The 18,430-nt window shown below is 38.1% G+C and overlaps 1 pseudogene; it reads left to right on the top strand.

Moving 5' to 3' along the window:
- The first annotated feature begins 17,972 nt into the window (after window positions 1–17,972).
- On the top strand, window positions 17,973–18,064 carry LOC124521504 (uncharacterized; annotated as a pseudogene).
- The last annotated feature ends 366 nt before the right edge of the window (window positions 18,065–18,430 follow it).

Genomic DNA, 18,430 nt, shown 5'->3' with positions numbered 1-18,430 from the left:
GTAATTTGGAAAATCTTCTAATTCATAACTTGCCTTATTAACTTAAAAGGTAATGAAAGTTACAAAACCCTGTGATTATAAAATACAGGAAGCCTGGATATACATTAATTAATCTTCTGTTCAAAGACCACCATCATTAGGGTGATATTTTTGGATAGGTTCTGTCTCGCAAATATAAAACTACATTATAAAAGTTTACTTAATTGCTAAAGGACCATGCTAACACCATCAAATTGACTATTCTGCTAATATTTAATTCTCATGGTAGAAAGTTCCCAAACTTTGGAACTTTTTATTTTTTGTTTTTTTAAACCCTGGCTATATTATTTAGCATGAGTCAAATTTTGAGGTAGTGTCAATTTTGAAATTCTGCCAGGCATGAAAAGGATTTCAACTCACTGGCTTAATTTACATGGCCACGAACTTTATAGCTTATCAGGCTCAATCTTGTCATTTTTGGCTGCGAGAGGCAGATTTTCACCTACATACGAGGTTTTAGCTGTAATATTTGTTATTTTCAAACAGAGCCAACTGTTAATTAACTTTTTAAAAGTAGGTAATACATGTGTGCACACGATACAAAATATGAAATACAAAAATGATTTACCAGGGAAAGTCTCCCTCTCATACCAATTTCCCAGCCACCCAGTCTCCTGCCAGCTCACATAGTTTTGGCAGATTGAGAGGAGCTTACAATTCTTTATTATTTTGTCATCTCGTGGAAAAGTCATTATAAACGGAAAATGAGGCAGCATTTTCATCTACGATCTGTTCTCCTTATGTTTCCATGACTCTTATTAATTTAAGATAGTTTATGTATCACTGTATAAGTAAAGCTCTAGGTGCTATACATTCTTTCAATAATCACTTTCTTTCATGTCTTCAGAAAATAAACTGTTTCAGAACTGCAACATGGATATATTCTTTTTTTGTTAGCTGAGATAGTTTAAACTTCAGTAAACTTTTGTTTTACAACAGTTGTGGATTTACAAAAAAATTTGGAGAGATGGTACAGAGAGGTCTCACATACCCTGCCCTCAATTTCTATTGCTAACATCTTACACTATATGATACATTTCTCATAACGAAACACCAACATCCACACTATTAACTGTATATAGTTCATTCTATTTCATTAGTGCTATGAACTGAATTTTGTATCCTCTGTCCCCTACCCAAATTCATATGTGAAAACACAAATCTTTACTTTGATGATATTTGGAAGTAGGGGACTCTGGGAGCTGATCAGGTCGTGAGGGTAGTGCCCTCATAAATGGCACTGGTGCCCTTATAAGAAGAGACACAAGAGAGATGATCTCTCTCTCCATCATGTGAAAACACAGCAAGAAGCTGGCTGCGGGTAAACCCGACAGAGGACTTTCACCAAGAACCAAACCATACTGGCACTCCGATCTCAGATTCCCATCCTCCAGAACGGTGAGAAATAAATGTTGTTTAAGCCACCCAGTCTATGGTGAGTTGTTAAAGTCCGAAATGACTAAGAAAATAGTTTTTCCCTAACGTCCTTTTTCTATTCAGAATCCTATCAGGATCCCACATTACATTTAGTTGTCAAGTCTCAGCCTCCTCTGGTCTGGGACAATTTCCCAGACTTCCCCTGTTTCTGATGACTTTGACGGTTTTGAGGAGTACAGGCCTGGCATTTTACAGACAGTCTCTCAATCCTGGTTTGGTCTTTTTTTCATGATTAGACTGGAGTTACGGGTTTTGAGGAGGAAGATCAAGATGAAGTGCCATTCTGATCATATCAGAATACATGCTATCAACATGACATTGCTGACAATGTCCACCATAAGCTCCTGGCTGAGAAATGTTTGCCAGGTTCCTTCCCTACAAAATTACTCCTTATTTTATTTCTTTTCCATACTCTAGTATTTGAAAAACAAGTCACCAAGCATGGGCCTACTCAAAGGAGAGAGGAGTTAAACCTTGCTCATTGGGGGGGGGGGAGGTATTTATGTAAATTATATGTAATTCCTCTCTATAGGCTATTTGTCTCTTTTCCACTATTAACAGACTTTACTTTATGTGTATTATAGGGTTCTTTGTATTAATGTATGAGAGAATACCAGCTACAACTAACTAAACATTGTTGCCTGAGATATTTCTGTTACACCTTTAAGTGAAGAAAATAAATGCTAACAGTTCAGTTATTCAACCAACATATATCGAACATCTTTAAACAAGCTTCTCTGTTAGGCACCTGATAAATACAACATGGCACAATGAATTCTTGCAATGGAACTTATGGTCTAATAGAAAATTACAATATGGTGCCATTAGTTACTGCTGAATATATGTACATGCAGAAGCCACTAAGGACTTCTATTCAGAAGGAACTCAGGATCATCAAACATCTTAGATGGAAGGGGATTCCAGGCAATTTAAATTATATCTGTGTAGATCTTTACACATTGCAAAATTACCAACTGCTTGTGTGTGTGTGTGTGTGTGTGTGTGTGTGTGTGTGTGTTTTAAAAATAGTGGTGGATGGATAGAAAATAGGTACCTCCAACTACTATAGCTCTGTGGCTTGGTGGCATGATGTTAAAAAAAAAAGAAAAAGAACATGGGCTTTGGAGACCAACATACATTTTTTTGACACCAATGTCACCCCCCAGGTATTGCTGTCTAATTTTAGATTAATAACTTTAATTCCCTGAGCTTTCTTATTTTCTCAAGGTTGTTGTATTCAAGCTAAGTCAGCAAAAATGGCTACATATTTTCCCCATTCTTCATGCATACCTCTTTGCCAATGTGATTTTGCATCTTCTGTTATCAAAAGGTAAAGACCATTTTCCTACCCTTGAATCTGGGCTTGGCTTCTTATAACTTGTCTTTTGCTAATGGGAAATTAGCAAACATAATGCACACACTTTAAAAGAGCTTGTGGGAGTAGGGGTTCACTTCCTTACTGTTGCTGGAGTCTTGCTGGTATGAATTCAGGTATTCCTGCTAAAGGATGAGACCCGTGCAGGAGACCTGAGGTACCCTTACCTATAGACAGCCACTCCCACAAAAGTGAGTGAGGCCACCTGGGTAAACCAGCCCCAAGCTAGTCCACTGACTGACCACAGAATGAGCAACTGACCACAAATGCATGAGTGAGCCCTTCCAAGAGCAAGAGAAAACTTGTCCTTATCAGCAGAGCCCAAAGTGATGATCCAAATTGTTTCCAAATGGTTTATTACACAGCAAGAGATAACTGATAAGAGTCACATATACCACCCGGAATGGTGACAGGAATCTAGTTAAGTATTCCAAGTTTCAGAGATAATGCTATATTTTTGTTTTTCTTTATTAGTGAGGTTAGACTACAGTTTAAAATGAGAACAGTAATCCCAAGCAGTCCCTAACCTGTTCCCAAAAGCCTCTACCCTAGCCATCTAGCTTCCTACAAAATTCTGATGGTGATTTTCTGTCCAGTAATTATCCCATGTTATCTATTTTCCTATTATTGAACAACTGTGTATGTGCATGATCTGGGTAAAGAGTGCCTTCATACTACAAAGCCCCTTTTCAGGAGAAAAACTGATCTGGTTGTTCTTCCCCAGAGATGAGATACGTTTTTGCTGATCCCAATCTAGAAAACATGTGATTCTGACTTTGAAAGTGTCATATGCGATCACTGTAGTTAGAACAAGAGAATGCTGTGTTTTTTCTCTAAACAGTCAAGTTAACTTGTCCTGCAAAGCACAGATCTTTCCAACGAAAGGAAGGAGTGCAAGTTGGTGATTCCTAGCCCTAAGAATAACATGAATCCAGAAGGTAAATATGAGTCAGCATCACTGGGCCCCCACTGGGGATACAGCAATAACAACTACAAGCGGCCCAACACCAACTCCTCTGGAGTTAAACTGAGGGTACAGGGTACTAGTCCCATTGAAAATGGTAGTTGCGGCATGGCATGGCATGATAATAAATCTATGAACAGAATGGATGGGAAACAATACATCAAATGAGAGTTCAAAGGCTCCACAATAAGTGTCTCATGCTTATTCCAGTATGACTGCCATTGCTTAAAACGTTGAGCTCTTCATGGGGAATATTATGAGGAAGCTGTCCTACCATGATACAGGCAGGCATCATACTGGGAAGTACACTCGAGATGCAATGAGATGGGGTGCCTGTGGCTCAGTCAGTTAAGCGACCAGCTTCAGCTCAGGTCATGATCTCGAATTTCCCGAGTTTGAGCCCCAGGTCGGACTCTGTGCTGAAATTCAGAGCCTGGAGCCTGCTTCAGATTCTGTCTCCCTCTCTCTCTTTCTCTCTCTCTCTCTCTCTGCCCCTCCCCCACTCATGCTGTCTCTGTCTCTCAAAAATAAATAAACATTAACATTTTTTTAAAAAAATAAAAGATTCAATGAGAAAGTCATTCTTGTAAAGATCAGTGGCAGAGAAAAGAGGTGAATTTTTTCACTCTCCTCCACCTCCAGGGGGAAAAAAAAGGAAGGAAATAATGATTATCCCATTAATAACTACCATAGATTACAGTCCTCCTGTCGATTACACTATTCATCATTACAGTTATTCAAAGTATGTTCCATATAATGGCAATAGATGCTACTTGAACAAACCCAATTTGTTTGCTTTGAGAGGTTCAACCTCTCAGAATAATTGCTTATGCACCTTCTCCCCCACCTCTTTTCTGTTACAAATACAAAATCACCCAACAACTACTCACAAATAAACATTACTGAGTTATTAGTTCATCAGTAAGATCAAATGGATCAATAGGGTGATAGGATTTAAAACTCCACTTTGATTCAGAAATCCAGTTATTCAATTATTACCATCCTATTGTGTGTCTACCCTTTGGGTGAGTTGTTTAGCTAAAACAGAATTTACTTGAACTAAAAGGAAGAGAGGGTTTTTCCCACCACATCATTTAAAATTGGCTAGAATTCATTATGTATCTCTAGAGATTAGGTAAAGCAATAAATTGGATATATGATCAGCTCTGGAAGCTAATGAGCTAGAGAGTGGGTGGGAATCCAATAGGTATAGATTAAGAATAGTTATGAATGTCAACCCTGTCCTGGGTGGTGACTATATCAATAGATTATATGCTAAAGACTGGTTGTTCTTTTTTCTAAACTTGCCTGACTCTATTTTCATTAAAATATACAACAAAAACACTTGTTAGAAAGGTATGGTTTTCAAGATGAGCCTAAATTTGAGAAAGAACCCTTAAAAATAATGTTTGAAATATTAGATGTAGAATTTTATACTCACTACACAGGGGAAAAAAAACATTAATTTTTCAAGCACACATGAAGTATTAAAATTTGTGCGTGTAGTTAAGGACACAAGAAAGCCTCAATACATTCTGAAGATCAACATCATATACACTGCATCTGCTGATAAAGCAATCAATTCAAAATCACGAACAGGTAGGTAATTGATTTAAGATATTACCTAGAAAATTAACAACATGCTATTAGAAAGCTCTGGAGGGGTTCCAGTTCAAGATGGCGACACAAAAGGCCACTGAGCCCACATGTTCCCACCAACACACCTTATCCGTTCTCAGAAAAAAACCCTAGAACTGGTAGACCGACTCCTAAGCCAACAAGAGATACAACAACAACAAGAGAAGGTCCACATCTGAGCAGGTAGGAGAGGCTGGGGCACAATCAAGTCATAAACCCCCCTATCCCCGCCGCGACGACTGGGAGGGAACGGAGCGAAGGCTTCAAAGACCACGACCATCACCCCAACTTTTAAGACCTGCACCGGCATGCCCAACCCCCAAAACATCTAGGTTTGAAAAGCAAGCAGACTTTGTCCACGAGAGGAGAGCCAGGAGGCTATAATCTGAGCAAACAGCCCTTAAAGAGCTCGCGCGCTTGGACTCACCGGCCTCAGTGCCCAGCGCGGAAGCGGCTCACTGAGGAGCGAAGGGCGTGCAGGCTCCGTGTGGGAGACGCTCATTTGCTTTTTCCTTGTCTCGGAGCTTCGGCCTGAGCGACAGCCATATGATTTCGCACACATTTGGAAGTCGCTGGGGCTGTCCCCAGGGAGGGAGGTCCTGGCGGGTCGCCGTCTTCGGCCTCCCGTCCTGGGCTCTGGAGCCAGTATCTCCCTCCCGAGCTCCCTCAAGGGTGTGGTGCGGAGGGCATTGCGGCTGCGCACAGAGCGTGCCCCTTGAGGGCCTGGCTCTGATGGCTGCCGGGTGGGAGCTTACGGTCCTGGGTCCCCGGGGGCTGTAACCATCAGAGAAATCATTCTGGGCAGGCTACCACCCCACCTCCCCACCCCACATTGCACAGACTGACATACCCCAATCTTTCCGTTAAAAAAGTCCTATTTGCTTGTCCAGGAGCTTATGCCTGAGAGGCGGACTTCAGGTTTGACTCACTGGTAAACACCTGCAAAGCTTTGTGCTCTCGTGCTCTCAGGAAACGCTAGGCTGGTGCCCCCCGTCTTTGTCTCTCCTGCCGCCTTGCTACAGCTTACCAGTATGTCCCAGACAGGAGCTTACACACTCATCCGGAGCCCCGAGGTCTGTGACTGTTGCCCAGGGGACAACTCTATTGCCCGGCACTGGTGGTTCGCAGGGTTCCAGTCCCACTGGACTGTCTGTATCGGCCTACTGTAAAAGGTGCTGCCTGAGGATCTGGCTCCCAGTCAGCCTGACTCTAGGTGCTGAGATCCTCCCCATTGGCACACTGACAGGCTTTGCTACATTCTCAACTCCTGGAAGCTATTAAAAATAAAATGGGCTGCTCCGACAATCACAGGGGTTTGAGAGACAACCAAGAGCTAGGGCAAGGTTGAACAGTAATGTTCATCTCTTACATGAGCCCACCACTTCCCCCCGGGAGACGGGGACATTTTATCTAATGCCTAGAAACCAACACAGTCAAGCCAAATGAAGAGAGAGAGAAATATGTTCCAACAGAAAGAATAAAGTAAGATCTTAGAAAGATCTCTTCCTCATGAGGATGGGCTACTAGGGACAGAAAAATGTATCAATAGTCACCTGGAAATTTCAATAAAACCATTTAGTGGTTTTTATTTTTCTAACACCCGTAAGCTGACTGAATCCTCTCCTCATTGATGCCATCTCCATCCCTCTGTTCCTGAATGTATAGATGTATAGATGACTGGGTTTAGAAAAGGAGTTAAAGCTACATCAAATATGGCTAGAAATTCATCCAGATGTGTTGAAGGAGAGGGCCACACATAGAAAAAAATCAGTAGGCAAAAAATAAAATCAGGACAGTACAATGAGCTCATGATAGAGTAAAAGGAGCCTTGGCTGAACCTCCAGAGGTGGCCAAGATGAAGATGTAAAAGGATGAGCAAGAAGAAAGCAACCAAGGAAACAAACCTACGATTAGCAGTGCCTGTGAACTTCAGTTATAAGTGTCTGTGAAGGCAAGTTTGATGAGCCAAGGTATGTCACAGTAAAAGCTGGTCTAATACATTAAGGGCTACAGACAGGCAAGTTTACCACAGAAGCCAATTGGCCCAATGAGTGAATGAGACCAATGGTCTAGGCAACCACTAAAATCAAAATGCACATTCATGGGTAGAGAGGCTTACATATGGCCCTATAGCTGTCAAAGGCCATGGCTATGAGCAGCACATCTTGTTGCCTTCAAAACGGCATGGCTAAAGAAGACACAAGCTATATAGTCCCCAAAGGAGATGACTTTCCATTTCTTAAAAAGATCACAAATCATCCTGGGTACTGCAATGGAGCAAGATATCAGATCAGTGATGGAGAAATTGGCTAAGAGAAAACACATGGGAAAATGTAAGTAAGGGTCAGAGGTCACAGTAACCATTATGAGGACATTTCCCATTAGATACAAAAGAGAAGGAAAGAAAAAAAGGAAAAAGAAGCTGGATCTCCTTGGAATTGGAGAGTTTCAGGAACACAAGCTCCGACACCACAGAGTGGTTGGCTCCATCCACTGGCTCATCCACAGAGTAGGTTCACTCTAAACCTTCGTTACCTTAAGAAAGAAAATGACACAATTTTGGAAGGAAGAAAATGAAATAATTCATATTAATACTATTACATTTTATATAATACCCTCTATGGAAAAGTATATACATTTTATAAGTCAAATATTACCTGAGCATTTCACAAAAATCAAATAATCCTTTTGGATTATGTAGTTACATATGACAGTAACTGAGTTGCCAAATTGCCTTGCTAACACAGGGAATGGTGCCTAGGAAAATTTATTTAAATGACAAGTCTTTCATACCCTATATAAATTACTGTTTCTGATCACTTTTTGGGGGCAGCAGCTAACTCAAATGTAGGCGTTTAAGCAACTAGGAGTTTTGACAGTATAAAATGCCAAATAAATTTGGAACATCTGGTGCTATCCAAGTATAATGAGCCTAAATGAGATACATCGGAAGGAAGAAATGGACAAGGAAACTGGAGAAATAGGGAGTCTGGAAATGAGTCCAATAATCTAAAAAAGGAAAAGAAGCAAAGCAAAGAGCTGCATACCAGAAGAAAGTAACATGTATATGGTTTGGTCTTCAAAGTTTCAAAGACAAGATTTGATCCTGGTTGAACACACAAAACCAGAGGAAGATATCCAATTGCCCCTGAAAGAATAATACTTTGTCATTTTTTGTTCTGAGCAAAGTAAGAATAATTTCAAACAATTTAGAATTAAACAACAAAAACATCCCATGTTAATATTTGTGGAACACAGAGCAGTATCTAGGGGGAAATAACTTTAAATATATTAATTAATATATAAGAAAGATTTACAACAAATAAATTAAGAATTAATTTTTTAGTTATCCTGTGCTGATAGAGTAATTCCTAAAGTACAATTCCTACAAAAAAAAGGATAAATGCTTCATTATTTTTCTTTATTTACTAGACAATAGAATAATATATTGATTAAATAATAATTCTCATCTCAGGATGGTAGGATTATGAATGAATTTTTATTTCATGTATACCTTTATTTATGAGATATTTTTAAATGAAAAATATCTAACCTTAAAACCATGTAAAAAAAAAGCATTCCTTTTGAAAAAGCAATCAGGCAATAAAGATATCTTTGCAACTCAGTAAAATTCCTCTCCTCTTCTGAAGTATTAAAACTTCTTTATATACATTTAAAAAAATTTAAGACTTCTCATGAAATCTGAAACTGAGGTCGTTCCTGGAGGTTTTTTATGAAAGAATCTCCTACTAAAGTTAAGACCTCTGTTTTATGTCATTTTCAAAAAGATAGCCCCTCTTGTGTGGGGGCATTGGGTCAATATTCACTCAGAGGAATGAACAGCACTTCCTGAATCACCATTGCCTTTTTCTACAGAACCTGGATTTTCCCCTAGAGATTTCCTATCCACACATACGCAACACTGACAATACTCAGAGGTTATAAAACCTGACAAATCACAGCTTGAGGTGAAAAGCTTTAGGACTGAAAAATATCAAGAGGAATTAGAAATGAAAGATGAATGCAATTATATTCATTTATTTTATAGCTAAATTATAATTGGAAAAAAACAAATAGTAATATGTTTTAAAATCTCAAGACTGATTATAACCATTAGCAGTATCATAATGTTGACCTGTGTTACATTAAGAATATCCTTTTTCAATGAGATGTTAAATTTAATAAGCTAATGAAGGAATGACTTTTCAGAAAAGGTAATAGGGGAGTTTTTCATTTTCAATTTCAAACCTGTGCTTCACTTTCTAGAATGCTTTTATTTAGAGGACAGAGGTGTTAGGAAGATTGTTGGTATGTTATTTTCCTTTCCCAGACAGGACTGACAAAACTTAACTAACATAGTCCAGCTTCTGGAAGAACAACAAAGTTCATTCTATATAGCATCTTATAAAGTTTGTATAAGTAATTTAGCTAATAGTACATATGAAAATGTTTCTCATTCTCAGAATAATTTGATTTTAGAGAAGTATATGGGAACCAGCTAGGTCCTCATTTTTCTCCCAACTCTTTATTTTGAAAATGTTCAAATCTACAGGAAAGTAACCAGAATAATCCAGTGAATACCATCTCTATGGGCTGAATTGCATCCCTCCAAAATTTATGTATTGGAGACTTAACCCCTAGTACATCAGAATGTGGTTGTTTTGAAGATAGAGTTTTAATTAGTGGGAGGGTGGAAAAATAAGATAAAAACAGAGAGAGAGCAAACCATAAAAGACTCTCAAATACAGAGAACAAACTGAGGGTTGATGGGGGGGGGGAGGGGGGAATAGGTGATGGGCATTAAGGAGGGCACTTGTTGGGATGAGCACTGGGTGTTATATGTAAGTGATGAATCACTGGGTTCTACTCCTGAAGGCAAGACTAGGAAATACTGTATTTTAGCTAACTTGAGAATAAATAAATAAATTAATTAATTAATGAGCAAGTTAAGAGAAGGCCATTGGGATGGGCCCTAATCCAATCTGACTGGTATCTTTATAAGAGGCAATTTGGACCCACAAAGACACCAAAGGTGTAAATGCACAGAAGGACAACCACGGGAAGAGGCAGAAAGGAGGCAGCCATCTACAAGCCAAAAAGAGAGGCCTCAGATGAAACTCACCCTGCTGACACCTTGATCTTGCACTTCAGCCTCCAGAACTGTGAGAAAATAGATCCTTGTTGTTTAAGCCATCCACTCTGTGGTTTTTTATTATGGCAGCTCTAGTGAACTCCTTATTTACTTTTCATAGAGAACTAATCGTTAATATCTTGCTACATTTGCATACTGTCTGTCTCTGTCTCTCTCTCTCTCCACACACACACACACACACACACACACACACACACACAGACACATTTATATATATATATATATATATATATATATATATATATATATATATATACATATATATAACCACATGTTTGGCAGAGCCAGAGGAAGGGATGAACCATTTGAGTATTAATCACAGGCATCATGATACTTTTCTCTAAATACATCAGCGGGCACTTCCCAAGGATTATTATATTTTCTCATATAACCACATCACAGATTTCACATTCTGGAAATATAGATGTGGGGCACCTGGGTAGCTCAGTCAGTTAAGCGTCCAGCTCTTGAATTCGGCTCAGGTCATGATCTCACAGTTTGTGAGTTCAAGCCCCACATCAGGCTCTACGGTAATGGGTGCTGAGGCTGCTTGGGATTCTCTCTGTCCCTCTCTCTGCCCCTTCCCTGCTTGAGTACATGTGCATGCGCGTGCTCTCTCTCAAAAATAAACTTGAAAATATTTTAAAAAGGAAATATAAATGTAACATAACATTTATTAAATATACTGTTATATTTAAATATTCCCATTTGCCCTAACATAGCTAGGTTTTTTTGTTGTTGTTTTCTCTAACCCAAAATTTAATCAAAGCACACACATTACATGTAGTTGCCCCATCTCTTTAATCTAGGATTGTTAGTTTGTGTTTTGGGGGGAGATGTTTTTTTTTTGTTTTTTAGGTCTTTTATGACCTCAATCTTTTAAAAGAGCAGTTGTTTTGGAAAATACCTCTCAGTTTGAATTTGTCTGATGGTTTCTTCATAATTAGATTCAGGATAAACATTTCAGGCAGGAATACCACTCATGTGATATGTCCTTCTCAATTTGTCACATGAGGAAGCTTATATCAGTTTGTCCTATTATTGAGGATGTTAAATTTGACTATTTGGTTAAAATTATGTCTTCCGAATATCATCATTGAGAAATATTCTTTTATCTTTGTAAATGATAAGCTTTCTTTTGTCTGATAATTTGACACCAGGTGACTATCATGTTCCCCAGTAATCTTTCACTTGTAGGTTTTAGCTCATTGATGGTTGTTGTCAGAATAAATTATTATGATGGTGGTTATAATATGATGATTAAACACTCTGGTTTCTCTTCAAATTGTATGATTATTGAAATATATATCATTAGTTGGAATTTTTCTTCAAAAAAGGACTCTTTTTCCCTCTTTCCCTTTAATTTTTTTTTTCCTGCCAGAGGGGAGTCATGAATTTTTTACTTTATTTTATTTATTTTTTAAATTGAAGTATAATTAACATGCAAGTTATATTAGTTTCAGGTGTACAACATATTGATTCAACAATTCTATCTATGACTCAGTGCTCACCATGACAAATGTAGCCACCATCTGTCACATAACAACATTATCACAATATTACTGACTACACTCCCTATGCTGTATTTTCAACTCCGTGACTTACTTATTTTGTAACTAGAAGTTTGTATATATTAATTCCCTTGACTTGAATTTATTTTATTCACTTTTTCTGATATATTTCTGTCATTATTCATTTGGATGTTCAAATCGTCCCAAATTTCACAAGCAAGAGTGTTTTCAAGTTGACTCCTCCTAGCTCCTTGGTTTTTGAGCATGACTTTGTTTTCTGGCATAAGAAGATATTTGTTTAAACCAAAACGCAGTAAAAGACAAGCTTTCCCATTTTGTTGTTAAGTCTCTGAGGGTATATTTTAATCTAGAAGAGTTCCCTTCTCTTTACTCTAAAATCATATTGACATATTGAAGAATCTGATCTAGTTGCTATAGTTTTCCACCTTCTAGATTTTGTCTAATTGTTTCCTCGTGATATCATTCAACTTTCTTTATCACGTGTATTTCTATAATGTGAGCAAGAGATGGAAAGATTTCATTAGCTACAGGGTAAATATTTTTGGCAAGTGCATTTTATAAGTCTTACTATACTTTATATTATATCACATTAGGAGCCATATAATATTTAGTTGCCCTACTATTAAATTTAATAGACACCCTATTATTAAATTGAGATGTAATTTCATCATCTGTGTGTATAATAAAATGTTTTTACCACATTCACAAAACTCATGTTTTATTTTTTATTCAAATAAGAGATTATTACCTAATGATTGTAAATGAGATTTTATTGATTCCAATAAATGTAGTTAATAGCTTCTTCAGGCTATATCTTTAAATATCAGAAAATTGCAAGTAGAGTAAAATATCAACACATTTCAAAACTTAGATTCTAAAATTGGCATTTTCCTTTGTGGCCTCACCAATTCTACAACTAGAGATATTCTACAGTCACTTGTCAAGTTCATAAATATGATATAGAAGGATATTCAAAACAGGAATATTTATAGTCACAAAAATGTAAAAACAACCAAGGATTCATTCTCAGGCACCTGGGTGACTCATTCGGCTGAGTGGCCGATTCTTGATTTCAGCTCAGGTTGTGACTCTGTGTCAGTCTCTGTGCTGAATGTGGAGCCAGTTTGGGATTCTCTCAATCTCTCTCTCTCTCTCTCCCTCTCCCTCTCCCTCTCCCTCTGCCTCTCTCTCCTGCCCATGTTCTCTCTCTAAAATAAAATAAAATTAAAATTAAATAAAATAAATAAAACAATAAAATAAAAAAATATATAAATATATACCTTTTTTTAAAAAAGAGAGGATTTGCTCAATTTACTGTGGAACATTTAAAATATAAATACTATGCAGGCATTAAAGTCCATTAAGTAGATCTCCTCGAATGCATACAGAATCCTGGGCAAGACTTATTTAGAAAAGAAAGCAAGTTTCAGAACCCTTTATATAGTGTAATTCCATTTATGTTAAAAAAGTTTTTAAATAACTCATTAAATAATTAGAGAATATTTGAAAACATACACAATGAACTTTTACCTAACAAGAAAATGTTAGGTAATAACTTTGATAAGGTTAAACGAGGATTTCTTTTTTAAAAATATCTATTTTAGGGTGCCTGGGTGACTCAGTGGGTTAAGTGTCCAAATTCGGCTCAGGTCATGATCTCACAGTTCATGGGTTGGAACCCTGTGTCGGGCTCTGCACTGACAGCTCAGAGCCTAGAGCCTGCTTTGGATTCTGTGTCTCCCTCTCTCTCTGCCCCTCTGCCTCTCACGATCTGTCTCTCTCTCTCTCAAAAATAAATAAACATTACAATGAATAAATAAAAATATCCATTTTAGGGGCATCTGGGTGGTTCAGATAAACATTGGACTTCGGCTCAAGTCATGATCTTATGGTTCATAATTTCAAGCCCCCATATAGAGCTCCACATTGCTAATGTTAGGGATTAGCATTGGGATTCTCGCTCTCTCCTCGCTCTCTGCCCCTCCCCCTCTTGTGCTTTCTCTCTCTCAAAATTAATTTAAAAACTTTAAAAATAAATAAAACTAAAACTATCCATTTTGAATAAAGATTTATTCAGGTTGACTTACTTCTGCTCTTTAAATTTTTCTGGATTACTTTTCAAGTATATATTGCATCAAGTCTCTATATCTAACACTCCTCAAATTTGTAAGAATAAAAGACTGTCTTTTGCAGAAGTCAATACTATTTATTCAGTATCAGAAAAGCAAACAAGTTGTGTTGAGTTTATATGTGAGCAGCCCAACCTTAGGGCACTCTCTGGCTAGTCTATCTAACCACAAATATGACTTCAAAGCTGAAGATTGACCAAAGATCCCTGATCTTGTTACAGAAAAACTGAAGCCAGCAGAAATCAGAATTTATAGATGTGAAAACCCGGATTTCACGAAAATAAAAATCACAATAATAACAACCAGAGCAAATACTGGGGAACAATTCTCTTGATAAATAGAAGAGTAAATAAGCAGACCACCATAACCAAATGATAGTACTTCCTTAGATGTGAATTGAATGACCACCGCCAGCAACAACAACAAAATTAGTTAAATTAGTAGAATACCTCTAGCTAAAGGAAGGTTCTGATTTCAAACAAACAAACAAACAAACAAACAAACAGAACCATTATCTACAGAAAGGATATATATACACACAGAGAGAGAGACTGACAATTCTGATTTCAAGAGAATACGCTTTCCAGTTTGTACATTCTTGTAAATGACATGTTCTGCTAGCCTACAGGAACTACTAGCTCTTTATATTTCCCAGCAACGGTCTGTCCCTTTCTCTTTGGGAAGCACTTAATGAGCCATGTACTCCTGGAAGTGAAAAGAGAGCACACAAGGGCTCTGGTTCTGCTGACAGAGTCATTTCCACTGCTCCTGATGGTTTTTGGGTTTCACATTGTATTCACTTCACCTTTAATTACAGAAAGTGAGACTTGTTTCTTTGTTTCCCTTTGATTTTGGTCATCTTCTCCAAATTAACTTGAGGCTCTGTCTCTCAAATAGGAAGTTAACATTCATTCAAGTCAAGAACGTGGGAGTAAGCTTTTTTTTTTTTTCTCTCCTTACAGATATTCTTGAGCTATTCAGCAAAACCTGTACCCACATTCAAAGCCTGTAGATTTAATTATATAGTTAAAAAAAATTAACAGCCAAGTAATCGCTGCTCACCTTCAGATATGGCTAACAAAGCCATCTTTCTTGCTCATAGATGTGATCCTTCAAGCTAGCAATGGACAAAACTAAACCCTCCTTTTATATCAGATCAATTGCACAGACACCCAATGCCCCCAAGCTTTCCAAGAACTGTAATGTTCAAGGACACTGCAATGACTCAGGCCACCTCCTGGCACTTCCCCAAAGAAATTTTGCTAAGCATCTCTCCTCTCAGATTTCAGGACACAACTGGAAAGTCACCTAACAAACATTCCCTCCATCCATATTCATGTAAGTTCTCTGTGGTCTAATTTAATGGAATTCATCTCCCTATTCAATCTAATTTTAACACAAAAACAAATACATTTCTACTTCAAGTAAAGGAAGGATAATATGCCTATGCTTTGCTTATCTCCGTGGGCTATTGCATTGTATTCTATCATAAGGAAACTAGTCTTTTGGGGAATACATAGAAATTATAATGGAGCAATTAGACAGCTCAATAAAATAGAAAGGAATTTAATTCAATCAACAGAACAAGGAGAATAATCACATTAAATACAGTACTAGTGTATAGTGTGTGGAATATTATCCCAGTAATTACAAGCCTCTTGATACACCACAAAGCACATTCAAGTTAAGATACTTTAGCTCAGCTAACTGATCTGCAAGAAATGTATGAAACAAACATTCCTTAGGTCATTTCTATTTTAACCTCATAAAAATCTATATTTCTACTTTACTTCCTTTCTGTCTTCCCCGGTAGCTCACTGTGTAACTTCTAATAAAATGCCTCCTATTCTCAGAACCCTTCCAAAATGTGCCTTTCTAAAGCAAATATCTCAGATGGCACAACTAGTGACTGATTTTCCTTTTATCTATCCCCTCTTCACCCTGCACAATGATCCCATTAACTGTATGTATCCTTACAAAACTCACCTCCCTGGTTGCTTTGTCTCTCAAGTCCTTGTTTTCTCCCTAATCCATTTGTTGCTGTTCTATCTTCATTGGCTTCTCTTGTAGGTTTTATCCCAAAAGGAGCATCTTCTTCCTGTGGGCCTGACCTTGGTCATCCCATAGTCACCTTGTGTGTGAGTGAAACACCAACCAAATTTCAAACCCCAACCCATCTGCTTTCCCCCATCCTTGATTCTCATTCTCAGCTATTTCTTTTTTTTATTTAAAAAAAAAATTTTTTAACGTTTATTTATTTTTGAGACAGAGAGAGACAGAGCATGAATGGGGGAGGGTCAGAGAGAGGGAGACACAGAATCTGAAACAGGCTCCAGGCTCTGAGCCATCAGCACAGAGCCCGACGCGGGGCTCGAACTCATGGACCGCGAGATCATGACCTGAGCCGAAGTCGGCCGCTTAACCGACTGAGCCACCCAGGCGCCCCTCATTCTCAGCTATTTCTAATTATAAATCTTAAAATCATCTGGAACTGAACATATCCCAAATGAAGCTCCACATTTGATTCTCCCTCCCATTCTAGCACATTCTACCACAGAGTCAAGAAGACCCAAATCTTTATGATCATGATTGAGATCTTGCTCTTGAAACCTCTACACCCAAAGGTTGGATGACTCTATTCGGGTTATCTCTCTTTGCTCCTGCTTCATCTACACTATCTCCTTTGTTCTCTTGGGTTCATAAAACCTGTTGAAAACTCTACTATGATAATTTTTAAATTAATCCATCAAATTTGAGATTTTTATTCTTAAATTTCTAAATCTACTATCCATACTCTAGCATTTTTATTTGAGCCCTAACCTTTTTTTTTTTTTTTTTCTTTTCCAACATTTATTTATTTTTGGGACAGAGAGAGACAGAGCATGAACAGGGGAGGGGCAGAGAGAGAGGGAGACACAGAATCGGAAGCAGGCTCTAGGCTCCGAGCCATCAGCCCAGAGCCTGACGCGGGGCTCGAACTCCCGGACCGCGAGATCCTGACCTGGCTGAAGTCGGACGCTTAACCAACCGTGCCACCCAGGCGCCCCTTGAGCCCTAACTTCTTGACTTAACTCTAAGGTTTGGCTCTCTAATTATTTTTTAATTTACAATAAAAATAATTTCAAATATGCAGTCTTATTTGCATTTAAAATTGATGTGAGGGGCACCTGGGTAGCTTAGTTGGTTAAGAGTCTGACTTCGGGGGCGCCTGGGTGGCGCAGTCGGTTAAGCGTCCGACTTCAGCCAGGTCACGATCTCGCGGTCCGTGAGTTCGAGCCCCGCGTCAGGCTCTGGGCTGATGGCTCGGAGCCTGGAGCCTGCTTCCGATTCTGTGTCTCCCTCTCTCTCTGCCCCTCCCCCGTTCATGCTCTGTCTCTCTCTGTCCCAAAAATAAATAAACGTTGAAAAAAAAAATTAATAAAAAAAAAAAGAGTCTGACTTCGGCTCAGGTCAAGATCTCACGGTTCATGGGTTTGAGCCCTGCATTGGGCTCTATCCTGACAGCTTGGAGCCTGGAGCCTGCTTCAGATCGGATTCTGTGTCTCCCTCTCTCTCTGCCCCTCCCCTGCTCACGCTCTGTCTCTCTGTGTCTCTCAAAAATAAGTAAACATTTTTAAAATTTTAATTAAAATTGATGTGAAAAAAACAATTTTTTAATGCTTGTATTTTATTATAAAAACAAAAACAGTTTTAGATTTGAAAAAGAAAGACTATACTTTCAGGAATCATTTCTATAGTTTGTTACTAGATTTGAAAAAGAGCAAGGGCTGAAACAACTATTTTATTTATGTACATAGATGAAATAAAAAATAAGTGCTATTTATTTTAGCCAATTGATATTTGTCCTATGAGCTTTGAATGTTTTTATAATGTCTTTATGTACAATGTAAACTCCACGAAAGTAAGTGCTTTATCTCCAGCATCTACCTAAGTGCCAGGCATTTAGTAGACACTCAATAAATATTTGCTTCCTCAATAATTATAAATTTCAACAGCTATGAGTGGAATTAAAGTGTACAGTAATTTTCCCTTCTATTTCTCCATGTACTTAGTTTCTATTACCACTTTGGCAATTTCTTTTGTATTTTATCGGAAGTATTATAAGCCCAACTAAGTATGTGTCCATTTACGTAGATAGGCAGATATATGTGTGTTTGTGTTTGT

This window comes from Lynx rufus, unplaced genomic scaffold, assembly GCF_022079265.1.
Source record: "Lynx rufus isolate CCGP_SWC_20201006 ecotype Redwood Valley unplaced genomic scaffold, mLynRuf1.p SCAF_3, whole genome shotgun sequence".
Classification (NCBI taxonomy): Eukaryota; Metazoa; Chordata; class Mammalia; order Carnivora; family Felidae; genus Lynx; species Lynx rufus.
The sequence above is the reverse complement of the archived record's forward strand: the minus strand, read 5'-3'. Positions and strand labels throughout refer to the sequence as shown.